At 46.6% G+C, this 25,271-nt stretch overlaps 1 protein-coding gene and 1 non-coding gene across 4 annotated transcripts in view; both read right to left on the bottom strand.

Moving 5' to 3' along the window:
• Window positions 1-25,271, bottom strand: part of TENM2 (teneurin transmembrane protein 2) — a 1,118,865-nt gene that overhangs the window by 367,939 nt on the left and 725,655 nt on the right. The gene's annotated exons all lie outside the window — the stretch shown is intronic.
• On the bottom strand, window positions 2,182-2,257 carry TRNAA-GGC (transfer RNA alanine (anticodon GGC)). Its single transcript has one exon. It is a non-coding gene; the product is annotated as a tRNA-Ala (tRNA).

Here is a 25,271-nt window from a genome sequence, read left to right as displayed (position 1 = left end):
TCTCTCTCTTCCCCTCCTGCAGCCAAGACTCCATTGGAGCAAAGATGGCCGGGCTGCTGGGGATGGCTCCTTGGCCTCTGTCCCAGGCGCTAGAGTGGCTCTGGTTGCGGCAGAGCGATGCCCCGGAGGGGCAGAGCATCGCCCCCTGGTGGGCAGAGCGTCGCCCCTGGTGGGCGTGCCGGGTGGATCCCAGTCGGGCGCATGCGGGAGTCTGTCTGACTGTCTCTCCCCGTTTCCAGCTTCAGAAAAATACAAACAAAACAAAACAAAACAAAATAGTTGGTGGTGGTGGTGGTGGGGAGGGGAACAGTTAAATAAAGATTTAAAGTAATTTTACAGCCATTCGGGAACAATTTTCAAAGGGCTGCCTTAGAAAACATCTTCTAGGATACATGGGAATCTATCTTTCTACCTTTTATCTTCACTTTTTGGATGTGTGACACATGGAAATAACAATGCTATCAATCACAAATATTTTATGATGTACCGGGCATTATGTCCAAGCCCTTCACACATACGAATAGGCTTAACCTTACAGCAACCCTCTGGGGTAGGTGATCCCCCCATTTCAAAGATGGTAAGACTGACCTGAGATAGAATAGGGTGACCGGTGGATGAGTTTGAGCCCGGGCATCGTGGCTCTAGAGTTCACACCACACTGTGCAGGGAATGACAGTAGAATTTAATTAACCTTAATGGCAACAAAGAGCCTATATCACTGGGGTGATGCTAAGACTGGTGTTGGAACCAGAATGAAGTTCACATCTTAGCTCTGCCCCTGATTCGCTGGGTGACTTTTTGGCAAGTCGCCTAACTGTTCTGTGCTCAGCTGTTTGATAAGCAAAATGTGTATCAACACACTCCCCAGATTGTTATAAGTATCCAGTGGGGCATTTATACACAGGTTCTGAAGTCAGTGGTCTTAATACCAAGCATAAAAGGGGTATGAGTTAAGTGTCCTAGTCCCCTTCCAGGACGTTTTGGGAATTAAATAATAACATACGAAAGTACACTGCAAATGCTGCAGTGCTCGCTGAATAGTAATTGCTTTCATTCTCATTATTGGAAGTTTTCCTTTTCAAAGGCTTTGTCTGCAGAAAGCAGACCTTTCTCATCTGTAAATCCATGTGTTTGTCTGTGCTTGAGGCATAACGAAGATGAGACATGGGTTCTAGGGGACAGATGCCTGAACTATTTCATCCCTCTGCTGCCCAACTCACGATACCTACCCATTCGGTACTCAGTGGTCCTTGATAAGGTGCTAAAAAGTAGATATCCTGGGAGTCTAACTACCAGCAACCAATCAGAAGGCTAAAAAGCTCCCCTCAAAGGATTCTGTTGAGACAGACCGACATGAGGTCTAGCCTGTTAGGAAGCCATGGGTGGCATGCATTAGTTCATTTCTTCCCTGAATGGACATTTGAAAGCATTGTTTTGTACCTAACACATCGCCATGAGCAGTGCAGTTAGAGTCCTGGAGTTGGGGACCAGGGTTCCTTACTGGGGCTGCCCAAACGCTGGCCCATTGTGTGACTTACAGCCAACGCTGATCTCACCAGGCCTCAGGTAATGCCTGCCAAGTTACTACCTAAAACAGAACAGCACCTCATACCTCCAACAAATGTGATGACATCATCTCCGCCCTAGTGGCACCCATATTCTAGTGGGAGTGACTAATACTAGCTTCATAATGTTCTAGGCAGTGAGCTTCGCACATTCTGTAGTTTGCAGTTTGCACCATCTTTCCAGCAACACTATCTGGAAGGTACTATTATCACCCCCATCTTACAGATGAGGAAACTGAGGCTTATAGAAAGCAAGAGACTTGACCTAGGGGACACTGTAGGTAACAGGCAAAGTCAAGATACTAACTCAGATTCTTTTTTTTTTTTTTTTTTTTTTTTGTATTTTTCTGAAGCTGGAAACGGGGAGGCAGTCAGACAGACTCCCGCATGCGCCTGACCGGGATCCACCCAGCACGCCCACCAGGGGGCAATGCTCTGCCCATCCGGGGCGTCGCGACCAGAGCCACTCTAGCGCCTGGGGCAGAAGCCAAGGAGCCATCCCCAGCGCCCGGGCCATCTTTTGCTCGAATGGAGCCTCGGCTGCAGGAGGGGAAGAGAGAGACAGAGAGGAAGGAGAAGGGGAGGGGTGGAGAAGCAGATGAGCGCCTCTCCTGTGTGCCCTGGCCGGGAATCGAACCCGGGACTTCCGCATGCCAGGCCGACGCTCTACCACTGAGCCAACTGGCCAGGGCCCTAACTCAGATTCTTATGAATTACAATTGCGTAGTTACACAGAGTTACTGCAATGTTAGAGACATAACCAGAGAAGACTCGTGCCAGCCAGAATAAGCCGGGAGGGCAGATTAGAAAGGGTAGCAGTGTGGGGTGATGAAACAATTTGCAGGGAGCTCTCCCTCAGTTCCAAAATTCCACAGGGTCAAAATATTATGCTGCCCACGTTAACGAGCCTGGAGATTAATAACTGGGCCAAGGTCACAGGCAAGGTGGCGTCTGAGCAGAAGTCCACCGCCCGACGTGCACCTGCCCCGTCTCCTCCAAGCCCAGCTTACATTTTTCATGGAGGTCAGAACAAGTCTCACCGTTCTCCTCCTCAGGGCCTGCGGAGGCCGGTGCCGTAGGGTAGTGTCCTGTGAAGGCTCCTGCAGAATACCCTCCAGGAAGATGAGGCATCAAAGCGGGCAGCCGGAGACATCAAAGAACAGCCCGAGAGGGGCATGGGGCAGCACAGAGGGGGGAGAGGAGGGGAACACACTCCACAGCTGGGGACGGCCTCCTCACGCTGACAGCAGACCCCGCCTTGCGCCATGCGGCAGCTGAGCCTCAGGCCTAGGCACAGAGGGACCCGTGTGGGACGGAAATAGAACACCGCTCCATTGGGGCTGAAACGATGTGGCAGGGGAATGTTTTAGAGAGTTTCCCATGATGCCCCAGGCAGCCGAGTGGGTTCTAGGTGACGACGGTACCTTAGTCCAGCTCGTGAGAAGTTGTTCTGTGCGCGCACGCGTGAGCACACACACATACACACATGTGCGCGTGCGCACACACACGTGGTTACACTGACTCGAGTCAGCAGAATGAATACGCACCCCCAGGGTGCTGTTGGCCGAGTCTCTATTTTCATAAATAATGCCTTTCTCGCCTTTTACAAGGCTGTTTGAAGACCTGCAGAGCATCCTGGCTACAATTCAAAGCCGGTCTAATGAAAGCACCTCCTCTGTCAGCAATGTTAATGTCACTTTAAAGAGTGTGAAGTGTTGCTAAATGTGTCAGGAAACAATTAGATAACATAAGAGGCATGTTTTCTCAGTGCACAGAGAAATATATTATGCAGGCAGGAGATAAACCCAAAGTTTTCTCAGCTCCTGCACATTCGGCATTCTCCCTCCCCTCCCTCTTTTTAATCCAACAGAGAAATTGTTTGGCAAGAGCCAGCCCTATTTCAAATACTTGGAGAAGGGCGAATAGCCCGCTTTGCCTCTGACTGCTGTCGCCTGTGCCTCGTGCTATCAGGCTCAGTGAGATACAAACAGTCTTCCACTCAAATTAAATGTGTGCCCTTCTAATTAGCATTATAAATATAGGTTTCTCTGAGCCAGAGTTGATAAAATTACAGTGTTGGGCTGGAAAGGAACTGTCAGCTCTCCCATGCCCACACAATGGCTGCAGCGCTCGCCCGGTCAGAACAATGCTCCCGGGAGCCTGCCCGCACCTTCCGAGGTCAGCCTGGGCAGGGAAGGCGAAAGCCGAGCGGACTGACATTGGGACCGCAGCTGGGCCCAGATGCAGTCTGTTCTTTGTATATGATGGGGTGAGGTTTGGCCCCTAAACTCTGGGAGGACCGTTCTGACAGCAAAGCTTCTTTGTAGAGTCCTGTCATCTCCACCACCTGTGGGGTTCCGAAGAGGGCCTGGGAACCGCCCAGGCAAGGGCTGAAGACCGCGGATTTTCCCCATCTCCCCCCGCGGTCGCTATCCGTGGTCCTGAAAAATCACCATGCACTACTTGTTTACTTTCCTGCCTCCAACCAGGAGAGGCACCTGCCCACCCTCTTAGGGGATTTTGAATTAAGTGAAGGAATCAATGGTGGAGAGAGAGAAAGGAAGGGGGGAATAAAGAAAATAAGATGAGGGTAGAAACTCTGGAATGGGCATAGCCGCTGAGTGACTATCAGGGGGGTGAATAAAGGAAATGATTTGCCTTGACATTATTTTCAAATAATCACCGTTGCCAAGGAAGAAACCACGACTAGTCAGGGCTTAAATGCTGGAAGATTTCAAGTTGAGCAAGAAGCTTGCATGTCAGGTGATGCAATGATCTGCAGTTTGGGGCATGCACAAACAGGACCGTGTGGGCAACCAGCATATCCCATCATGGTAGAAGCGATGTGATTGAAGTTAACACAGGCAAAAGTTCTCAGGCTTTCTATTTTCTTATGAAAATGTGCCATATTGTGCAGAAGAAGAGCAAAGACAATTTGGAGGTCACAGTTCATATTTGGTTCACAATTTAAGAGGTTCTTAGGTATGTCTTGGGGAAGGTGGAGGATTTACGTGCTGCTCACCTTCCTTGCTAGGCTTCTATTTAGAACATACATCTAGCTATTTCTCTTTCTCTGAATTGGTAAAATTCATAGAATGACCTGGATCAAGACAGCTATGGCTAAAGACCATTGAGTGCTAATTTTAAGAAGGATACTTGGATAGTATCTGCACCAACCATTTCACTTTGCTGATGACAAAATTTGGGAGAAAGAGAAAGAGAGAGGCTTTTCCTAGACCACACAGTGAATTAGTGACTGGAGTCCAAAGCTCTGTTCACAAAATTCCACAACTCTTAATATTCAAGTTGAAGGACAAATGGATAAACTGAAGTTCAAGTTTGAAGAAAACCTGGTTTCACCGCACAGCATATTAATAGGCTACAATTCTAATGCAAGGTGTATAAAGGTACCTCTTTCTGGCTCCCAAAGCCCAACATGCAAGTAACACTCTTCCACACATCACTCTTTGGAACACTGGGTTTTCTTCAGGATGTAAACATGTGTCCCAGGAAAGCAAGGTTCCATGACCAAATGACTTGTGCAGTATGACAAAGTACAAGAATCATAAGAAAAAGAATCCCACTGTACTCTATGCTGTTGTGATCACATTCCATTCCAGGCTGACATCCTCTTAAGAGCCTAGTTAAGTAAACTGGATTTGCCCAGGGGAGGAAATCCGGACTGATGGATGCGTTAGAAGTCATTGAATAGGGTATAGGTTCTGAAGCTTTTGAGCCTAGAAGAGGTAAGGAAAGTTGCAGCCATCCTCAAATCATTGAGCTATGACCCAAGAAAGAAAAAATGGACTTTTATAAATTGGTTCCACATGTCAGTTCTAGGAATGATGAAAACCAAAGGAAGCCAATTCAGCTCAGTATCTGTTGCATTTATTTCTGTCTCTCCTTTACATACGTTCTAGCTGGCATCCTGGTTTCTCAGGCATTGTGCTTTATCACTCTTCCTAGAGGATCATCCGCACTTTCATTCACTTGAGACGTATTTATTGAGTGATTACTATGTTTCAGGCTCTCCCCAAGGCCAGAGCATGGCTCTAGGTGGTTGTTACATCTGCACTATAGGTGTTGTTGTTTTTAATCTTTCTATCTCCCAAAGCACCTAACAGAGCGTGAGCTCACGGAAAGTGTTTAATAAATATTTGACAAAATGGATAAACGCGCAAAGAGCTTTCTGACAACAGTTGCTGAGTAATATCAGAATGGGCACCCTTGTAGGTCATAAGCTCCCCATGGCAGAGATTACTTTAGTATTCCTGCACAGCCCTTGTCCCCAAGGCCACAGAGGCAGCCTGTGACATTCAGCAAGAGATAGGATTGTAGACCCGGCACATTCAGCTCCTCGTCTAAATCCATAATTTTGTGAGTGTTCTTGTCATTGACCAATGGAGTAAAGGGGACAGAGGATCATTTGGAAGATGTCTCTAAAGTAAGAAGCCTGCCCTGTGAGTCTCCCTGCCCCATCGGAAGTCAGACACATTTATCTCCCTGCCTTCTGCATGTCTAAAATTTCGTTCTCCACTGGAAACAGAGACACATAGAGACCCACACAGACTCATGCCTCCTTAGGGGACTTACCTTTATTTAAATGAAACATGTCACTGTGTTGAAGCTTAAGCTCAAATTAATTATAACAAGTGTAATTTTTGGTCAACCCGAGTCTCACGATTCAACATTCCCGCTTGGTCTGTTTCCAGAGCTTAAATGAGAGCATATAACCACTCACCATGTAATAATGCTCTTTGCTTTTATGACTGCTTTCATCTGTGCATCTCAAAGCACGGTGCAAATGGTAATTAATGTTCCCCTGGGAGGTGAGGATGCGTTTGCTCGGCGTGTTTGGCAAAGTGAGAGTGGGAGGGGGTGACCGGTCAATGTCCGGGCAGAAACTGGAATGGTGGGCTCTCTCTTCCCACCTATTATTTTTTTATGATGCCAGTGAACCAGTCATATTGTTTGTTTAGGCAAAGAGCTGGCATATGTGTGCTCAAACTAAAATGGTTTCTATCTAGTTGAAAGAAGTATGTGGAAGATCAAAGGACTGGTAGGGAATTTCCATCAGAATTCTTAGACTAGCCATCCCTCTCTGTCTGTCTCCCTTCCTTCCTTCCTTCCTTCCTTCCTTCCTTCCTTCCTTCCTTCTTTCCTTCCTTCCTTCCATCCTTCCTTCCTTCCTTTCTTCCTTCCTCCCTCCCTCCCTCCCTTCCTTCCATTTGACATGCATTCTTTGAGTATCCAATACTGTCAGGTGCTCTATCGGGTGGGGCTATGAAGTGAAAAACCAAAAATCTTTGCCTTCTTTGAGTTTATATTCTGGCGGGGAGAAAGGACAAAAACAACAAATAAATAACAGCAAAAACAGAAACTAAAAAAGCCAATGAAAATATATGTTTCCTGGCATGTATAGAGAAACACACAGGTAAGTCTGCAGGGATATTTGGCTAGAGCAGGCGTCCCCAAACTACGGCCCCGCGGGCCGCATGCGGCCCCCTGAGGCCATTTATCTGGCCCCCCGCTGCACTTCCGGAAGGAGCACCTCTTTCATTGGTGGTCAGTGAGAGGAGCACTGTATGTGGTAGCCTTCCAACGGTCTGAGGGACAGTTAACTGGCCCCCTGTGTAAAATATATGGGGACCCCTGGGTTAGAGGGAAGAGAGAGAAAAGGAAAGGGAGCAGGGAGGGGCTGGGTGGGGCTCAAGAGGTGGGTGCTACTTAATACAAGGTTCTCAGGGAAGACCTCCCAGGGAGGGTAGCATCTGAATAGAACCTGCAGGAAGTGAGCAGGGGTTTTGCTGATGTCTGGGATGAGTACGTCAAGGGCAGAAGGAATGGCAGGAATACAGGCTCTGAGCTGGCGGTGTTCTTGGTGTGTGTCAGGAACAGCACGCAGTCACTGCGCCCAGGATGCTGTGAGTGGTGCGGAAGACGGAGCCCCCCCCCCCTGCCCACCGTGAGGCCCTGGCTTTCACTCTGAGATGGAATGCTCTGAAGAGGGCGTGACACGTCTGATGTACAGTTTAGCAAGAGCATGGTGGCTGCTGCGTTGCCCAGAGACCCAAGGAAGGCAAGGGCAGAAGCAGGGCGACTCATTAGAAGGTGGTTGCAATAATCCAGGTCAGGGACTGTCAGGGCTCGGATTGAAGTGACAAAGATCGGGACCTGGATACATTTTGATGGCACAGCTAACATGTTTTGCTGATGGGTTAATGTGGGTGTGAGAGAAAGAGGAGAGGCAATAATAATTCCGTTTCTGGCCTCAAGAAACACGGTGACAGAGGCATCCGTACCACCGTATTTACATATTTATATGCGCTGTGCTGCTGCTGAGCACGTGGCGAAAGCCACACCTGTCCTTGACAACCATTTCAAATGTTTGAAAATGATACTGATTGTTACTTTTTGTAAAAAAAAAAAAAAAAAAAAAGTCTCCCAAAAAGAAAGAGATACCAGGAGGGCTTGTAGATGTTCTGTCACAAGAGAGAAGTGGCGAGGTGACACCATCTGTTATCCATCATGAGGAAATCTAATAAAATCTGAGCGGAGGCACTTGAACTTTTATTTCTGCTCGGGCCAGATGAGCTCTGTGTGTTTCACAGTTAAAATTTCTCTACAGATGCACGGACAGGACTGGTCCAGACAATAAGCCCTTTCCCCTCTGCGAGCTCAAACTCACATGTGGTTCACAGTAGTCAATTAATTTGGTCCCGTTCTCTGATTTCTCCTTTAGCTTGACCCGATTTTCCTGCAAGCCTCAGGCATGGTTAATTTGTAGGGAGGGGCGTGTGTATATATTAGCGAATACACATTTGTGCATTTGAGCTAGATGGGAATCTTTGCTGAAATATTAATCCAGTGCTTTTTTATTATTATTTATAGGAGAACTGTATCTTCGGGGGCTTTTAAAATAAGAAGAAATGGAAGAGAGGTGATGTGAATTATTTTTTTAGTGTTCATACCCTTTGGTTGATATATAAATAATACAAATAAAATGGTAAACAGCATAAGGGTACAATTATTGAATAGGCAGAAATGTAGACTCACAACAGTACAAAGTACCCAGCCGTTCTCATGATAGGGAAGCAGTGATTTGTGCAAAGTCTGTAAATTTTCTTTCTTTTTTTTTTTTTAAAGTCTTATTTGAATTTTGCTGTAGTTGAATTATTTTATCGCAAAATAGAAAGATAAGTTTCTATCTATAAGGTTGGAACTCTCCAGCTTGGTCCTAAGCAGGGCACAAATATACAACGTCAGTCTGCACAGAGTAAGGGGAAAAAGCAAGTTGTGACAGTGTACGGAGTAGCACAGCTGCTTAATTGGTTCTGAGTAACCCATCGTTCTGGAAAGGCGTGTGGTATAAAGGATGGAGAAACGGCTTACACCTCTTCAGAAAAACACGCCATGTCCTGTGATAAAGCCAAATATTTCCCTTAAAATAGCAACAAAGAAGCCCTGGCTGGTTGGCTCAGTGGTTCAGTTTCAGCTCGGCGTGTGGAAGTCCTGGGTTCGATTCCCAGTCAGGGCATACAGGAGAAACCCCCATCTGCTTCTCTACCCCTCCCTCTCTCCTTTCTCTCTCTCTCTCTCTCTCTCTTCCCTTCCTGCAGCTATGGCTCAGGTGGAGCAAGTTGGCCCCAGGTGTGGAGGACGGCTCCATGGCCTCACCTCAGGTGCTAAAAGAGCTTGGTTGCTGATCAATGGAGCAACAGTCCCAGATGGTAGAGCGTCCCTGGGTAGGAGGCTTGCTGGGTGGATCCTGGTCAGTAGGGGTGCATGTGAGAGACTGTTGCTCTGCCTCCTTGCTTTTCACTTAAGGAAAAACAAACAAACAAACAAACAAAAACAACCCAAAAACAGTAACAAATGGACCAACTGCCACAAAACCCCAGTGGAACCATCTACTTAACAGCAGGTGATGAGTGACATCACTTCTTCTTGAATGGGGCCTTGAACTCCCCCATCAGGTTATGAGAACTTTATTTATTTAAATTATCTGGTCATCCCCCTGAGAGGCTGATCAATGGCTTGGCATGAAAACTCACTAGCACCATTTCATTTTTAAACGCCATAGGACAGTCTCAAACACAGCCCGATCCTCCCCCCCGAGGGAAGCATTGTTTGCAAAGGAGATCTGCAAGCTCCTCACTCCAACAGAGATGCCCATCGCCTGCCTTCTCAGCATCGCCATTTGTGGGTCATGAGTCCAGTTCACAAGGACGCCTACTCTCAGAATTCGACTTCTGGCGGGCCACTCGCAACTCAAGGCCCAATACTTCAGTTCTTGTTCTCAGAGGGGTACGCACCCTTTCAGGTTCTATGCCAGGGAGAAATGTCAAAGGGCCAATCGTGCCATGTTGCGTTCCTTGAGACTCACACCTGGCTGAGAGAGCAGAGGCGTGAAAGCCAAAAAAACACACCAATTGCCAGTAAGCTCAGAAAGAAGGAGGTCAGTGCCCGGGCTAAAGATTGGGCACTGTCAGATGTGAAAAACCACTAAATTTTCATCTTGTTAAATCATCGGATGGCTGTTTCTTCTTTAGTTAAATAGGGATAAATAATAAAAAAACAATTTACAACTAAAAGATGCTAGGGTTTTGCAGCTGCTGAATGTCTTTTGGGGAGATTAGATTCTATAATGAAGAGATATAACCATCATTTTATAAAAGCTGTTGCCGTCTGGGGAAAAACTCCACTGAATGCAATTAGAAAAAGCCATTTTTTTTTTTCATGAACCTGTTATAGTCATGGGCCGACTGCTTGGCATATGCTTAATGATAGCTCCGCAGCTAAAAATCATAATTTGTTACTGTAAATCTTGACATCATGTATTAATTTCAACTGTGTTTTATTAGCACTACCTTTGGCTTGAGTGGTTTAAACCTGCAAAACCCTACAAAAGTTGAAAAGCAGTTCAACTACCTATATTCTAACATAGATATAAGTGTATATTTCCCAATAGCTTGGTTAGAGATCTTTCTCAAATACTTTCAATATCAATTCAAGCACACCTGGTTGCTGGTCCTGCAGTTAGGGTATCAAAGATATGGTAATGAGATGAGAATTACAGGCTGGGAAACATTCTGTGTGCAGCAGACACAATTATTATTAGGCAACACACGGCTAACATTACTATCCTCCTTATTTTATTTTTTTTTAAATTATAGGGTCAATTAAGACAGTCTCAACTGACGTAATTCTGACAGCCAGAGACTTTTATTTATTTAATTTATTGTGTTGACACAGATTCTAGTGTCTCCCCGAATGCCTCCCCCCTCCCCCGTATTCCCCTCAGCATCTCCCTCCCAGAGACATTTTTCTAAAAGAGGCAAATTCCTCGGCTTCTCTTTCTATCGCGGGAGAAATGAAGAGAGGAGAGAGGAACAGGCGTCGCTGTTTGCTTCTCTTCCTGCCCCACACCCTCCTCCACAGGCCATCCCGGGCAGAAAGGCCCGAGCAAGTCCGGACCGCCAGACTCCTCCGCCTGCGGCTGCTCCCCAAAGACAGAGAGAGGTGTCTGCCGACGGAGGCTCAGCCCCGGAACTCCTCCGTTCTTTGGAGTCCGAAGTCTTCCATCGAGGAAGAAGTACGGACCGCAAATTATACCAGCAGTTGCGGGGACGTAAAGGCCTGCACGGGGAACACAGGCAGTAATACTGCAGTAACTGTGTACGCCAGGGGTCCCCAAACTTTTTACACAGGGGGCCAGTTCACTGTCCCTCAGTCCGTTGGAGGGCTGGACTATAAAAAAAAACTATGAACAAATCCCTGTGCACATTGCACATATCTTATTTTAAAGTAAAAAAACAAAACGGGAACAAAGACAATATTTAAAATAAAGAACAAGTAAATTTAAATCAACAAACTGACCAGTATTTCAATGGGAACTATGCTCCTCTCACTGACCACCAATGAAAGAGGTGCCCCTTCTGGAAGTGCGGTGGGGGCCGGATAAATGGCCTCAGGGGGCCACATGCGGCCTGCGGGCCGTAGTTTGGGGACCCCTAGTATACGCTGTCAGGTGGGCGCTAGGCCTTGCCAGGGTGGTCACCTCGTAAGGCTTCTGAAGGTCTAATCGCTAGGCTGTACATCTGAAACTAAGAGAATATTGTATGTCAGCTGTGATTAAGGATAAATTAAAAATAAAACTCTAGCCTGGTTCTATCCAAGGCCAAGATGGGAATCCTTTCAGGTAGACTTTCCATTCCCTAAAACGAGAAGATGAATCACACCTCGAAAACTAACAGGTAACAGGTTTTCTCAACGTAGCAAGTATTTCTGTTGTCTTCGGCACGATAAAAACCTTTGTTTAAAACCTTTAGTAATTAGAATCACTATTTATATATATATGTGTATATATATGTATACTTAAAATTTTTTTTTTAAGTCAACGACTATACACACAAGCATTAAGTAAACGTCTTCACGTCTTCTAAGATAAAGAACTTCATACCAGGACCGAGATTCTCAAGCCACAGGCTAAAACTAGGATAAAGTGGCTCCTCTTCAGACTTTATTGTCCACCCCCACAGCAGCCTGTCACCCAGATCAACACCCCCCACCCCCCACCCCCGAGCTCGGCTGACACTTCCTCCAGACAACACCATTTCCTAGCTGGGAAATGGAAATCTCCAGGAAGCCCGACACATGTCTCCATCAGCAGGTTCGGGGCTTTGCGCTGTGCTGCTGGGTTCCATGGAGGAATTCGTCTCCTGGGGTTCGAGTAACAATTAGTGGTTCATTCACTCTCAGGGTGATAGTACTAGGTGAGAAAGATCACACCTCTGTGAATGAACATGAGAAAATTCAGAGTTGTAATTATTTAGCATTTTGAATGCTAAGCCGCATCACACCAATCCCTGAACCCCGCTCTGTTAACTCCTTGCAAACTACTTGGGGAAGGGGGGGCAGGCTAGAGCCCCGGTGCTTCCGTGGGGGGGGGGAGCTCCTCTTACAGTGCCACCGAGTTGTACCTGTGCAGCTCCCGCCCTCTGGCGTGGCCCCCAGGGAGTCATGCGCCAGGCTTTTCTGGGACTGCGGTTACGACGTCGCTTCCTTTCAGAGGCTGAGTCACATCGTCTCTGGGTTAAAGGTGTGGGGAGGAAAGAATTTTCTTGTTTGAAATTTTGGGGACAGGAGAGGCTCCATCTTCTCTCTCTACCCTATCTGCTAGCACAGCGCCGAGACTGGGGCTGTCACCTCAGTCCTCATGGAATCCCCTTCCTGAATGGACCCCGTGTCCCTACAGCCTGTTGTAACTGATTACAATGCAGGTGACAGAGCAGAGCGCTTCCTGCCTCCAGCTGGCCTTGTGGGCACAATAATGGGCCCCAAAGTCACCCCCGCCTCACGCTGGAAACCGTGAATATGTTAGCTTGCATGGTCAAAGAGAAGCAGATGTGATAAAGGTCAAGATCTTGCATTGGGGTGATGTGGGGAGATACAGAGGAAGACAGGAGGGTCAGAGGTCAAAGGGGAGATATGACTACAGAAGCAAAGGTCGGAGTGATGTGAGGAGGGGGCCGTGAGCCAAGGAATGCTGGTGGCCTCTAGACCTGGAAAAGGCAAGGACATGGGTTCTCCCCTGGAGCTGCAGGGGGAGAGATTTCTAGCCTGTTCCCAAATTCTTCACCCAGGAAACCGAGCTGAGAGCCATCACATCAACAGTAAACAAATAATACTGACACAGTCAGCTCCGGGAAAAGTTACCAGTTAGTGGATCAACAAATGTCTTAGCAACTACCCAGGGAGGAAAAGTGCTTCGAGCAGTCGCTCAGGAAATCTCTAAGAGCTGGGGCTTGCTGTCTGCGTGGGCGAAGTGCACGAGCCCGTGCCTTGGTTCCAAAGGCACTCTCTAGAACCCTCTGCCCTGTGGCAGCCCACCAGCTTCCCTGGGCATCGAGACATGTTTTTAGACCAAAACAGTGTCTTTTAAAAAACAAAACTGAATTTTAATGCCTTTGATTGAAAGATGCACTCTTCACTTCACCACAGGCCTCGCCAGAGCCCTGGTTATTTTAGTCATTCATTCACATTGCCTAACTGGCCCTTACGGGCACTTGTGTTTTCAATGCAAGTGCAGTCAGTGGGGACACTGTATTCTCCAGCTCACCGCGGGCCTTCCCACTCCCTTATTTCATTGCACATGTCGGCTGCTGCCTGAGACCAGGAGTCTGCCCAGAGTAACACCGGGATCATGACCAGCGCCGAGTCTGGGTCTCGCTCAGACAGAGGGAAAGTGATGCTTTGGTCTGAGTTGCGACATTAATGAGGGTGATTAGGAACAGATCTTTGAACTTCAGAGTTATTTTTTTTACAAAGCCCATTTAAGTGAAAACAAATATCATTCCTCCGCAATCAAGAATGGACTAATGGTCTGAAAAATTCATGAGAGAGAGAGAGAGAGAGAAAGAGAGAAAAGTAATAATAAGGAGACTTTCCACTTGGAAAAAAATGAAAAGGAAAACACAGAAACTTCTGCAACCATCGATCAATTAAATTAAATCCTTAAAGTAAAAAATAAATTTTTACCTCATTTGAAAAAACAACAAGACATCAAGCAAGAGTGACACCTGATTCCCAGGTGGATCTCTGGCAGTCTGCCCACTATTTGGGGCAAAACAGTCTATAGCTCATTTCCCAGGAGGAGTTGTGAGGAGGTGGCTGAGAAACAGCAGTCTTCATGGATTCAGGGAAGGGCAGGAGGGGGAGGAACAGGATGCCACAGACACAGTGAGGAGAAGGCAAAGCAAAAGGCAGAAAGACTGAAGTGTGTGTGGAGAGAAGAAAAGTCCGTTGCGGATTTTTCCGGGCCACTTCCAAGTGTCTAAAATAAAACTCACACATCTGGAAACTGCGAACTCCCCCCCCCCCCCCAGGTGAGATACAGCCCGTCGGCTCCACGGCGCCAGAAGGGGCTCAGGGAACACGGAGAACAGGAAAGCTCGTGCCCACCGTGGGTCCGAAAACCAGTGTTATAAATGGGAACTGTCTGCTGAGTCACTTCCTATATCTCAGTCGAAAATAACAGCTTAAAGCAGGTACGAGGCTTCCCTTGTCCTTCCCCAATTTGAAAACCATATACAAACGAACGAATGCATTCTGGTGATTCAGAGCAAAAAAAAAAAAAAAAAAAGAAAGACACCAAACCCCATAACGGAAGGAAGGAGGCTGCATAGGAATCTGAACTTTGTTTACACAATTAGGAGCCACTCACGTGCACATCCCGTAAATGACAAGGTTCCCGCAGCAAATTAACAAGAACAATTTTCCCATCTAGGAGCTGTCAAGATGGGCCCTGTTGGCCAATTTATCTTACTCTAGCCCATCTCTGGTGCGTGTCAATCAATACGGGAAACATTGGGTGCTGATTGCCATTTTTTTCCTCTCGCTTCCTTTTGCCTCTTGTACCAGGCAATTTCCTGCGAGTCAATCAAGGTCGAAGCCGACCTTGTTTAAATAAAACGTGGCTGAGCGTTTTTCACACCGACAATTTCGGAGACGGAATGAGCTGTGTATCTTTTACATTTACATCTGGGCTACCTTCTTCTTCCCATCCTGCTTCTAGCTCTCCTGAAATGCCACCCTGGCACGGTAAGTCGGAACGAAAGCCACCTAGGGACTGAGAAAGCTAAGTTGAGATGTAGTAGGGGAAAAAAAGTGTATTTCAGGTACATATCTTCACTATAAAACAGTGGTCCCCCAACTTTTTTTGGGCCACGGACTGGTTTAATGTCAGAAAATATTTTCACGGACTGGCCTTTAGAGTGGGATGGATAAATGTATCATGTGACCGAGACAAGCGTCAAGACTGAGTCTTAGGCCCTGGCCAGTTGGTTCAGTGGTAGAGCATCGGCCTGGCGTGCAGGAGTCCCGGGTTCGATTCCTGGCCAGGGCACACAGGAGAAGCGCCCATTTGCTTCTCTACCCTTCCCCCTCTCCTTCCTCTCTGTCTCTCTCTTCCCCTCCCACAGCCAGGGCTCCATTGGAGCAAAGTTGGCCCAGGAACTGAGGATGGCTCTGTGGCCTCTGCCTCAGATGCTAGAATGGCTCTGGTCGCAACAAAGCAATGCCCCAGATGGGCAGAGCATCGCCCCCTGGTGGGCATGCCGGGTGGATCCCGGTCAGGCGCACGTGGGAATCTGTCTGACTGCCTCCCCATTTCCAACTTCAGGAAAAAAACAAACAAACAGTGAGTCTTAGACGAATGTAACAGAGGGAATCTGATCATTTTAAAAAAATAAAACATCATTCAGACTTAAATATAAATAAAACGGAAATAATATAAGTTATTTATTCTTTCTCTGCGGACCGGTACCAAATGGCCCACGGACCGGTATTGGTCCACGACCCGTGGGTTGGGGACCACTGCAATAAAAGATCCGCTCAACCAACAGAGATGGCTTTCCATGAAAAACATACCTCTGACTGTCTTGCCCGTCACTCACTACTCCATCCTAATTCGAGGCAGGACCACATGACACAAGCAGTATCCCCCCTGCCCCCGCCGAAGTCATCAGAATTTGGAAACTCGGTCCTGGCCGGTTGGCTCAGCGGTAGAGCGTCGGCCTGGCGTGCGGGGGACCCGGGTTCGATTCCTGGCCAGGGCACATAGGAGAAGCGCCCATCTGCTTCTCCACCCCTCCCCCTCTCCTTCCGCTCTCTCTCTTCCCCTCCCGCAGCCAAGGCTCCATTGGAGCAAAGATGGCCCGGGTGCTGGGGATGGCTCCTTGGCCTCTGCCCCAGGCGCTAGAGTGGCTCTGGTCGCGGCAGAGCGACCCCCTAGAGGGTCAGAGCATCGCCCCCTGGTGGGCAGAGCGTTGCCCCTGGTGGACATGCCGGGTGGATCCCGGTTGGTCGCATGCAGGAGTCTGTCTGACTGTCTCTCCCCGTTTCCAGCTTCAGAAAAAAAAAAAAAAAAAAAAAGAATTTGGAAACTCAAAGTAAGCCGTTTTAAGCATTGGCCCGAGAGATCAAGTCCTGTAGTTGAGAGAGTTTTTAGCACATTTTGGTGACAGCTCCTGTTGTTACTGACTCAAGCACAAACTTTTATCATTATTATTATTGCTATTATTATTAATTATATGCATGAAGAAAAAAGTGCAGAGAGGAAGCAGTCACACCTGTTGAAATCCTTGAGAACAATCCACTCCCAGGTTTGTTTTCAAAATCTTTTTCCTGCAACCATCTATAATTTCTATTCTTCTGAATCCATCCAGCTCTGGCGGTTTATAACTCTGCACCCCCGTCCCTGCGCTTGTTAAGAACGTGCACTGACATGGGGCCTGGCTGAGTGTGACGACTCTCGGTGACAGGGACAACTGCAGCTGGACAGATACAGGATTTCCCGAAAATAGTAACACGCCGTTTCGCTGCTAAAGCAGCCCTACGCTCACAGAACAATTAGTAAGAAATGAAGCCTTGTAAGTGCCTACTATGGATACTAAAGACACAGTTTGGTGTTTTCAAAATGTGACTTCGCCCCATTGAAACCTAGAACAAACAAACAAACATCCTCAAATTCTCGGACTTGGAATGATCGCCAGCCTCGCATGCCAAACGCGATTTCCCTGGGCTTATATGCATCTCAGGGCGGTGCGGGGGGCCATGGTCTCATGTTGTGTCATCACTTGTCAGAAGTCACCACTGATGTCATCCCTCGTCCGTCTGACAGTTATCTGTTGAGTGTGTGTGATACATCGGGCACCGCTAAGGACACCATGGTGGACAAAAGCGAAGGAGTCCCTGTGGCATGGAGCCTAGAATCGTAAGGCTATTAGATGCTAATGATGTCACTTCAGCCATGGAATTGTTATCACAACCTGAGATTAGCGTTGGACAGGAGGCACAGAATGGTAGCCCACACCAGGCTGGGGTGTTAGAAACACTCTGTGAGGACGTAAACCAGCTGAATTCTGACCGATCGGAGCTAAGTGGCCCAGCCCGGTGCTGCTCAAAGTGTGTGGTCCACGAGCCCCAGCCAGCCAGCCCCCAAGAATAGAGGTTGGGAACCAATGGATAGGCCCATAGGGAACAACTTGACATTGCTACAGTGAAGCTCTCGATGAATAGGAATGGATCACGTGGGTCCCAGATCAGTTTGCGTGAGGTCAACATCACACAGGGATTCCCATGTGGTACAAAGGTGCACACACACGGGACACAGGCAGAAGGAACAGATTTACACTTGACCTTAGCCAGAAGGCCGAGAAGTGATAGAAGGACCATACTTAGGGATCCCTGAAGAACTAGCAAAATTGGAAGAATTGGAGGGTAAAAGTCCTTCATCCAGAGACAACACTTGAAAAGTTCTGATCTGAGTCGATAAACAACATCTTCTCCATGTCTAATGTTCACTAACCAAATGTGAGCACAGCTTTATCCAGACCACAGCAGCTGACAGTGCCCTCCCCTCCCCTTCTTGGTCAGAGATGTCCTCACTGCCACGGGAACAGTATGACTTAGAGCCAGACTCCTGAGATTGTCTACGATGGAAAGTTGAATTGGGTCAAAATGAATCCACGTGTTTTCTGGTGACACAACATATACAATAAAAGTTAACTGCTGGGGAGGGCTCCTGGGGTCTGTGCTATGTTCTACTACCTGTTCCGGAACTGGTACCATGGGTGTGTTCCATCCATGGAAAGTCCACGGAACTGTATGTACCCTTGTGGTATAGACACCTGCATACATAGGATACCTATAAAAACACTTCTGCAAAAAGTTTTCAAAAAGGATCATACTCAAAAATGACAAAGAAAGACAGTTTCAGATAAAAGGAGACTGAGCAGGCATGCAAACCACAGGCAATGTGTGCAGTAAACAGAATCAGGAAAAGGAAGAGGCTATAAAGGGCCCCACTGGGCAACTGGTCTTTAAAGATGGACTGAAGATAATCTAGAATGTCACCACTGAACTTTTTTTGGGGGGAGGGTAATTGCACCATGGTTATGCAAGAGGAATGTCTTTGTCCTTGGGAAATGCACACGGAAGCATTGAGGGGTCAGCAGACTTGATGTGGGCGCAGCTTAGGCTTAACTGGTTCAGGAAAACATGACGTGCGTGGTGTGTGTGCGCGAGAGAAAAAGCACGTGACAAATGAGGCCGATATGCACAACTGATGAATCTGGTGAGAGTGGAGGGTCATTCTTTCTACTATTTCTGTCATTTTGAAATTGCATCGAAATATAAAAGTCACAGGCCCTGGCCAGGTGGCTCCCTGGGTAAAGCATCGACCCAGCTCCACAGAGGTTGCAGGTCCGTCCTCCTGGGCAGGACACATGTGAGAAGCAATCAATGAGTGCGAAACTAAGTGGAAGAACTAGGTGAAACAAGTTGATGCTTATCTTTTTCTCTTTCCTCTTTGCTCCCTCCCTTCCTCTAGCTCAAATCAATGGAAACATTTTATATATATGTTACAAAAATGGAGGTAACAGTTATAAAAGTATTGTTCTCCAAATGAATGACCAGCTTGACCAGGTGACACATGGTTGCTCCAGAAAACTTGGTGTTTCATGCAAAGGAAAACAATGTTGCAAGGTCCCTCTCAGCGTTCAGAGTCACTGGCCACAATTACCCCTCGGATGGAGGTTGGGAATCCTTGACATTCCCAGGGCGGACATGATTTTCAAACCAGTCTGACATCGCGTGATCCACCAAACATTCTTTTTTGTCATTGTTGACATTAATTCATTTGTGATCTTTACTGCAATGCTCAGTGTCTTATCTCAAGGTGGTTCTTAATGGTGCATGGTATATTTTATTGATGTTTCTTTTATTCTAGTGTTTTTCTTCCTCGTGATTATATTTGTGGTTACTCTCTGTCTCCTTCAAAGTGCTCTTCTCCTGTGAGACCAAGCACTGCTTGGAGGCTCAGTAAGGCTGCTAGATTGCTTCCTGATTTATCAGGTTCTTGGTTATCACGGGGTAGGCAGAGGCAAGAGCTTTAGAAGATGCCCCAGGATGAAAGGAACAAATGTAATTTTGTTATCAACTTCATTTTTACAAGTGTAGAACTTGTCAAAGAGCAACATTCAGTTCTGGCGGAAAATACACAGGTCCTTCTTCAACTCTTCACATCATTTCTCGTAATCTATTTTAAAAGTGTCATTATTAGGTCCATGTGTCACATTATACAGTTGAATTCCAAAGCTGTTTGTTAGCTTGGGATACAAGCCAGGGTCCAAACTCTGAGTTTTCTGCTCTCAACTTTCTGTGGAAGTTTCATTTCATTTTATTTTCCTGTCATCAGGCTCTGAGATTCTAATGTTCCTGTTAGCACTTCCTTAAGGGCAAAGGCATGTGTTAGACTTGCCTTAAGTAACTATACCTTGTCAGGTAAGTAAGTAATCCAATTTTTCTCTAACCTTAAAAAGTTCTCCTATCATTTTTTTTTTTTTAAATAAAGAAACTACAAACCCTTCCTGTGTCCATTGCTAATACAGGGAATATTTTCAATATCAATGGAAATTACACCATCATTAGGATCTTCCATTTTCCTTATATTTTGGTCTCAGTTGTGTAAGCACACATGTGCTCACATGCACGTGCCCACATGGTCTCCCATTTCAAAAATAAAAGGCGGGTAAAAAAAAAAAAATCTATACCTCCAGTTCTATCTAACCTCCTCATTCTTCTTTCCTAAAAGCTGCGTCGCTGCTGTCTTCAACGCTAACAAATGGTGTGAGACAGGTTCACCAACTTGCTGCTTCTGCGCCCTTTTTAATTGTGGATGAAGGAAAATTTCAGAGGGAAACGATAAATCACCAGCGAAATTCTTCGTTAGTTGAAAAAGCTGAGTAAACAGTTGACTTCGGGGCGAAGATTCTCGTCCGCCATCTTCTAAGTCATTCCATATTTTTTCTTCCTATTTCCATGCAAAAGCAGGACAGGGCTTGTCGGAAGCAGCTGGGGCCGTCGATGTGGCTGAGAAGTGGGGGGAACAGGTGAGCATCTGACCCACAGATGTCCCGAATGTTGAATGAAATTATTTTTGTCAAGCTTTACCAATATTCGTTAAAATATTAATCATAAATATTATTATAAATGATCGTGAGGACAACACTCAGCCACGGTTAGTGGGCATGTACTGTAGACATATCTCTTTTTTTTTTCTTTTTCTTTTTCTTTTTTTGTATTTTTCTGAAGCTGGAAATGGGGAGAGACAGTCAGACAGACTCCCACATGCGCCCGACCAGGATCCACCCGGCACGCCCACCAGGGGCGACGCTCTGCCCATCCTGGGCGTCGCAATGTTGCGACCAGAGCTACTCTAGAGCCTGGGGCAGAGGCCAAGGATCCATCCCCAGCGCCCGGGCCATCTTTGCTCCAATGGAGCCTTGGCTGCGGGAGGGGAAGAGAGAGACAGAGAGGAAGGGGGGGGGGGGGAAGAAGCAAATGGGCGCTTCTCCTATGTGCCCTGGCCGGGAATCAAACCCAGGTCCCCTGCATGCCAGGCCGACGTTCTACCGCTGAGCCAACCTGCCAGGGCCTAGACATACCTCTTTTTGTTTAATTCTAACAACAATCCCATTTTCCAACACCCACAATACGGACAGCAGTAGCTTTATGCTAGGAAGTGGCAAACCCAGAATTCAGACCCATTTCTGAGTCCAGATCTCGTCTTCTCAGCCGTCCAGTGTCCACAAACTTCCTCCAAGGAAACCAGGCTTCCTCACAGATGTCCTAGAGTATTGTTGAAGCTTTGAAAAGAGCCCCACTTGGTGGCTAACACCTGGTTCAGAGTTCCCTTAAAGCTACACAAGGCTCTTTCTCTCTGTCTCGATGACAAAGAAGGCAGTTTTTCCAGTGTCCCCTCGGAGAAAACCAAGTGTAAGACGAAGTATGCCAAGAACAGGCTGAGGTGGGAATCGCAGAACAAGGTGCTATCGCTGGAGTTTCTTGAGGGAGGTGAGAAAAATGAGCGCTAGCTTCAACTTGAAAGTGTGGACTGTGTCGGGAATGATAATGAACTGTCCCTAGATTTATAATAAATGCCACTCTCAGAGCCACAAGCAGACACTGAGTGCTGGGAGCTCCCAGGTGGGAATTAGTTTAGCGCCCTTCCTTAACGTCCCCGTCGAACTTGTCTGAAAAGTTAGGGAGAGTCCTGGCCACATTGAAACCATTCATACAAATAGTACTGATCATTCGCAAGCTAGGACAAACGTCTCAGCTCTGGACTTCCTCCCACACCGGCCAATCGGCTGCCCGTGGTGAATCCCATTCATATCTCAGCAGGAAACTTTGTTTAAAGGTACTTACATGAACCCTGGAGTGCCCAACATTGGAAACAGATCTGAGTCCGATAAACAGATATTCACGCTGGAATTGCCGACCACTGCTGAGGGTCCTCTTGTATCGTTAAGCTTCAGATCCTTCATCAATATACTGATCGAACATGGCCTCATGTCAGACCCCACAACCTTGCACTAAGAGGACTGCTTGTGATTTAGTTTTTCAGACTAGAGCTCAGGTCTGCGTTTCTTACAGGCGTTTCCTATTTACCGCAGTACAGATCCAGGTGCAGTCCCCAAAGGGCTTCCCCGGGACTGGTCAAGGGGAACGGACAGACCAAGGGGTCGAGGGAGGTGGAAGACAGCCACAGAGGCTCCTAAGCCAGATGGCAATGGTTTCACATGTCGTTCCTAGAGACCAGGGACCCCCTCCTACCTACAGCAAGTACAGAAGAGCACAGCATGATGAGGACAGGAAGACCAAACCCTCCCACATGTGAACTGGCACTGGAACTGGCTGTGTGTTGTGTTCATCATCTGTGGGGGTTTTTGGCACTAACTGGTGACTTTGAGACAGTTATCTCCAGAGATTAAAGAGAAAAAAAAAGATTTTAAATTCTTTATGCCTTTTTTTTTTTTTTTTTTTTTGCAAGAGAGACAGAGAGAAAGATGGGGGAGATGAGAGAAACATCAGTTCTTCGTTGCAGCATCTTAGTTGTTTATTGATTGCTTTCTCATACGTGCCTTGATGGGGGGCTATAGCAGAGCAAACAACACTTTGCTCAAGCCAGTGACCCTGGGCTTCAAGCCAGTGACCTTTGGGCTCAAACTAGCAACGATGGGGTCATGACTATGATCCCACACTCAAGCCAGCAACCCCTCGCTCAAACTGGTGAGCCCACACTCAATCTGGATGAGCCTGCCCTCAAGCTGGCAACCTCGGGCTTTCGAACTTGGGTCCTCTGTGTCCCAGTCTGACACTCTATCCACTGTATCACCACCTGATCAGGCAAGAATTAAAAATTTTGACTGTGTCTGTCAATAAGAAAAATAGCCAGGGTCACAGGCTATTTTTATAAGTATGGAACAATATAAACATGGAATTTACAAATCCACATCCATGCACACATTAATAATTAGATGAAAAAGAAATGGCTTCAGGATTGATCAAAGAAGTTCGTCCTTGAACAACTGAACCCATACTTGAGTAAAATGTTAATATCAAATGCTGGGAAAAGTATGAAAAATTCAGCACTCCTCATCTACTGATGAGAGAATACTGAAACACAACTGGTTTTGGAGGGTGATCCACTGGTACGCTGATACCCTTGAAATCACTCGACGTCTAGGACATTTTCTTGAGGTGATTTTCACTGATGCACACAAAGTACACGAAGTAGCTCACTCTATCACAATAAACACGGAGACACTAAATGTCCACTGGTGTGGGGTACTTAAATGACAAATAGTGAACCCATAATTTGAACCATCTGCAGCCTTCAAAAATAATATTTAGAAGAATATAAAATCACATGAGAAAATACTTCATACACACAATTCTACAGAGATGCCCACTTCTGTAAAAATACACTACTTGGTATGAGTAGGATTATAGCTAATCTTATTTATATTTTTCTCTTTGTACCTTTCTGAATTTAACTCTATAAAATGAACATGAAGTGCTTTTCTAAATAACATATCTGTTCTTAGACATAGATTGATACACGTATCCTCAATCCTGTCGCTTTCTGAAGCCCTCCGAGTTAACTATACCACAAATCCTACAGGTAGTGGATGCGGTACCACAAACCTCCTCTTCTCCCAGAATGTTCGCCCTCTTCACAGGGCAACAGACATGGCATTGCGACAAAAGTCCTGCTGAAAACGTGAAAAGGGTGCCCTTCTTCCTGTTTGTTCATTTATTTATATTTTTGGGGGGTGATGTAGCTTCAAAACAAAGTGGGCAACTTAACAATGCAGAAGTCTAAAAATGTCACATCCCACAACCGGGTGGGTCCTTAAGAAGATGTCACATTTGTCGCAGTGGCTGCCACCTCAATTTAGCAATCAATCCACAAAGTCCTGCTCATGTCCTCAAGTGACCACCTGATGGTCGAAAAGGTTTCCAGTGTGAGTTCTCTCCGGGGAGAGCCTGGTTTGAAACCCTTTGGTGAGCAGGACTGTGTGTTAACTCCAATAGACAATTAAGAAGGGCAATTAAAAATTCAAATTATGTTAATAGGCCAGAGAAAAATGACTGTTTGCAGAAATCAGTGGCAATTACCAGACATAATGGTTCTCAATTAGGCTAGAGGGGATTTTCAGTCATTCATAATTCACTATCTTAAATGTATCATAAAAAAATAATTGTCACTTGTTAATAAAAGTTACTCAAAAAACAATGTAACTATCTTGTGTTGGAAGTAATGCTCCTCTCTCTCCCTCATTGGTTTTTGAAACAAACAGTATAGTCTTAATTTAAAAATGCATCGCAGGTCTTTTCAGAATAAAATCAAACAAGGTGAATGTGCTTAAAATAAAAAATAAAGCTCTCTCTAGCCCTCGACATTCCACTTCCCAGGGGTGACCATTGTTTTATCAATTCTGCGCATTCTTCCTCCCAACCGGGCCTCCCTGGCTTCCATTAAAAAGGAGGGAGGGGGTTGAGGAGACTATTTGAGGAACACACTGGATTGATATTTTTAGTCAATTAAAGGTGAAAACATAAAAACATGATCTTGCTGCTCGTGTCATGTTTACGCTTCTGCCAAGGTTTCTGATTCGTTCGTTTGTGATATTCGCACACGGCTTTGGTGACCCGCCAGGAACACAGCCAGCATTCGGGCGCGTCCTTACCACCCTCTTCTCAGGCAGTGCAGTTTGCTGTGCTGACTGCCCCGCACATGGCCTTGCGGTTCAAGGACTCTGACCAGTCGGCTCCAAGCTTTATTTCTGGTGCTTCAGGGAGAACCAAAAAAAAAAAAAAAAAAAAGACTAAAAGAAGCAAGAGAGGAGGAGTGGGTAGGAGAAGGACAGAGGGTAACTGAAATAAATCAAAGATGAAGGAATGGGTTTTTTCTCTTGCTGAGTCCCCAGATGGTAGAGCCTTTGGGCCTCCGTTGTACGTCCTGCTGAAAGAATGGCAGCTGCAGCCTCACTTTTCTTGTCCCATCAGGAAAACTTTGCTACCATGTCCAGCCCCACACTGCATCTCTGCATCCAACAAGAAGACTGAGGCGTGCACATGAACAAGCCCTCCCCGACCCTGCGCGACAAGAGTCTCACTCTGCGTCACACAGCTCAGCAGCCTCTTCAGAAACTTCTCTAGAAGGAAGCTCCAGGCCACTCTGAGCCAGGCGCCTCCCAGACAATACACGACCTTGCTCCCTCTTCCCTATCACCCTGGGCAGTGGGCATCACTACAGTCTCCATCTCGGCTAAGGGAACATGGATATTTTTTGAT

The sequence above is a fragment of the Saccopteryx bilineata genome, chromosome 4 (assembly GCF_036850765.1).
Source record: "Saccopteryx bilineata isolate mSacBil1 chromosome 4, mSacBil1_pri_phased_curated, whole genome shotgun sequence".
Lineage (NCBI taxonomy): Eukaryota > Metazoa > Chordata > Mammalia > Chiroptera > Emballonuridae > Saccopteryx > Saccopteryx bilineata.
Note: the sequence above shows the minus strand (reverse complement) of the source record. Positions and strands in the feature narration are given on the sequence as shown.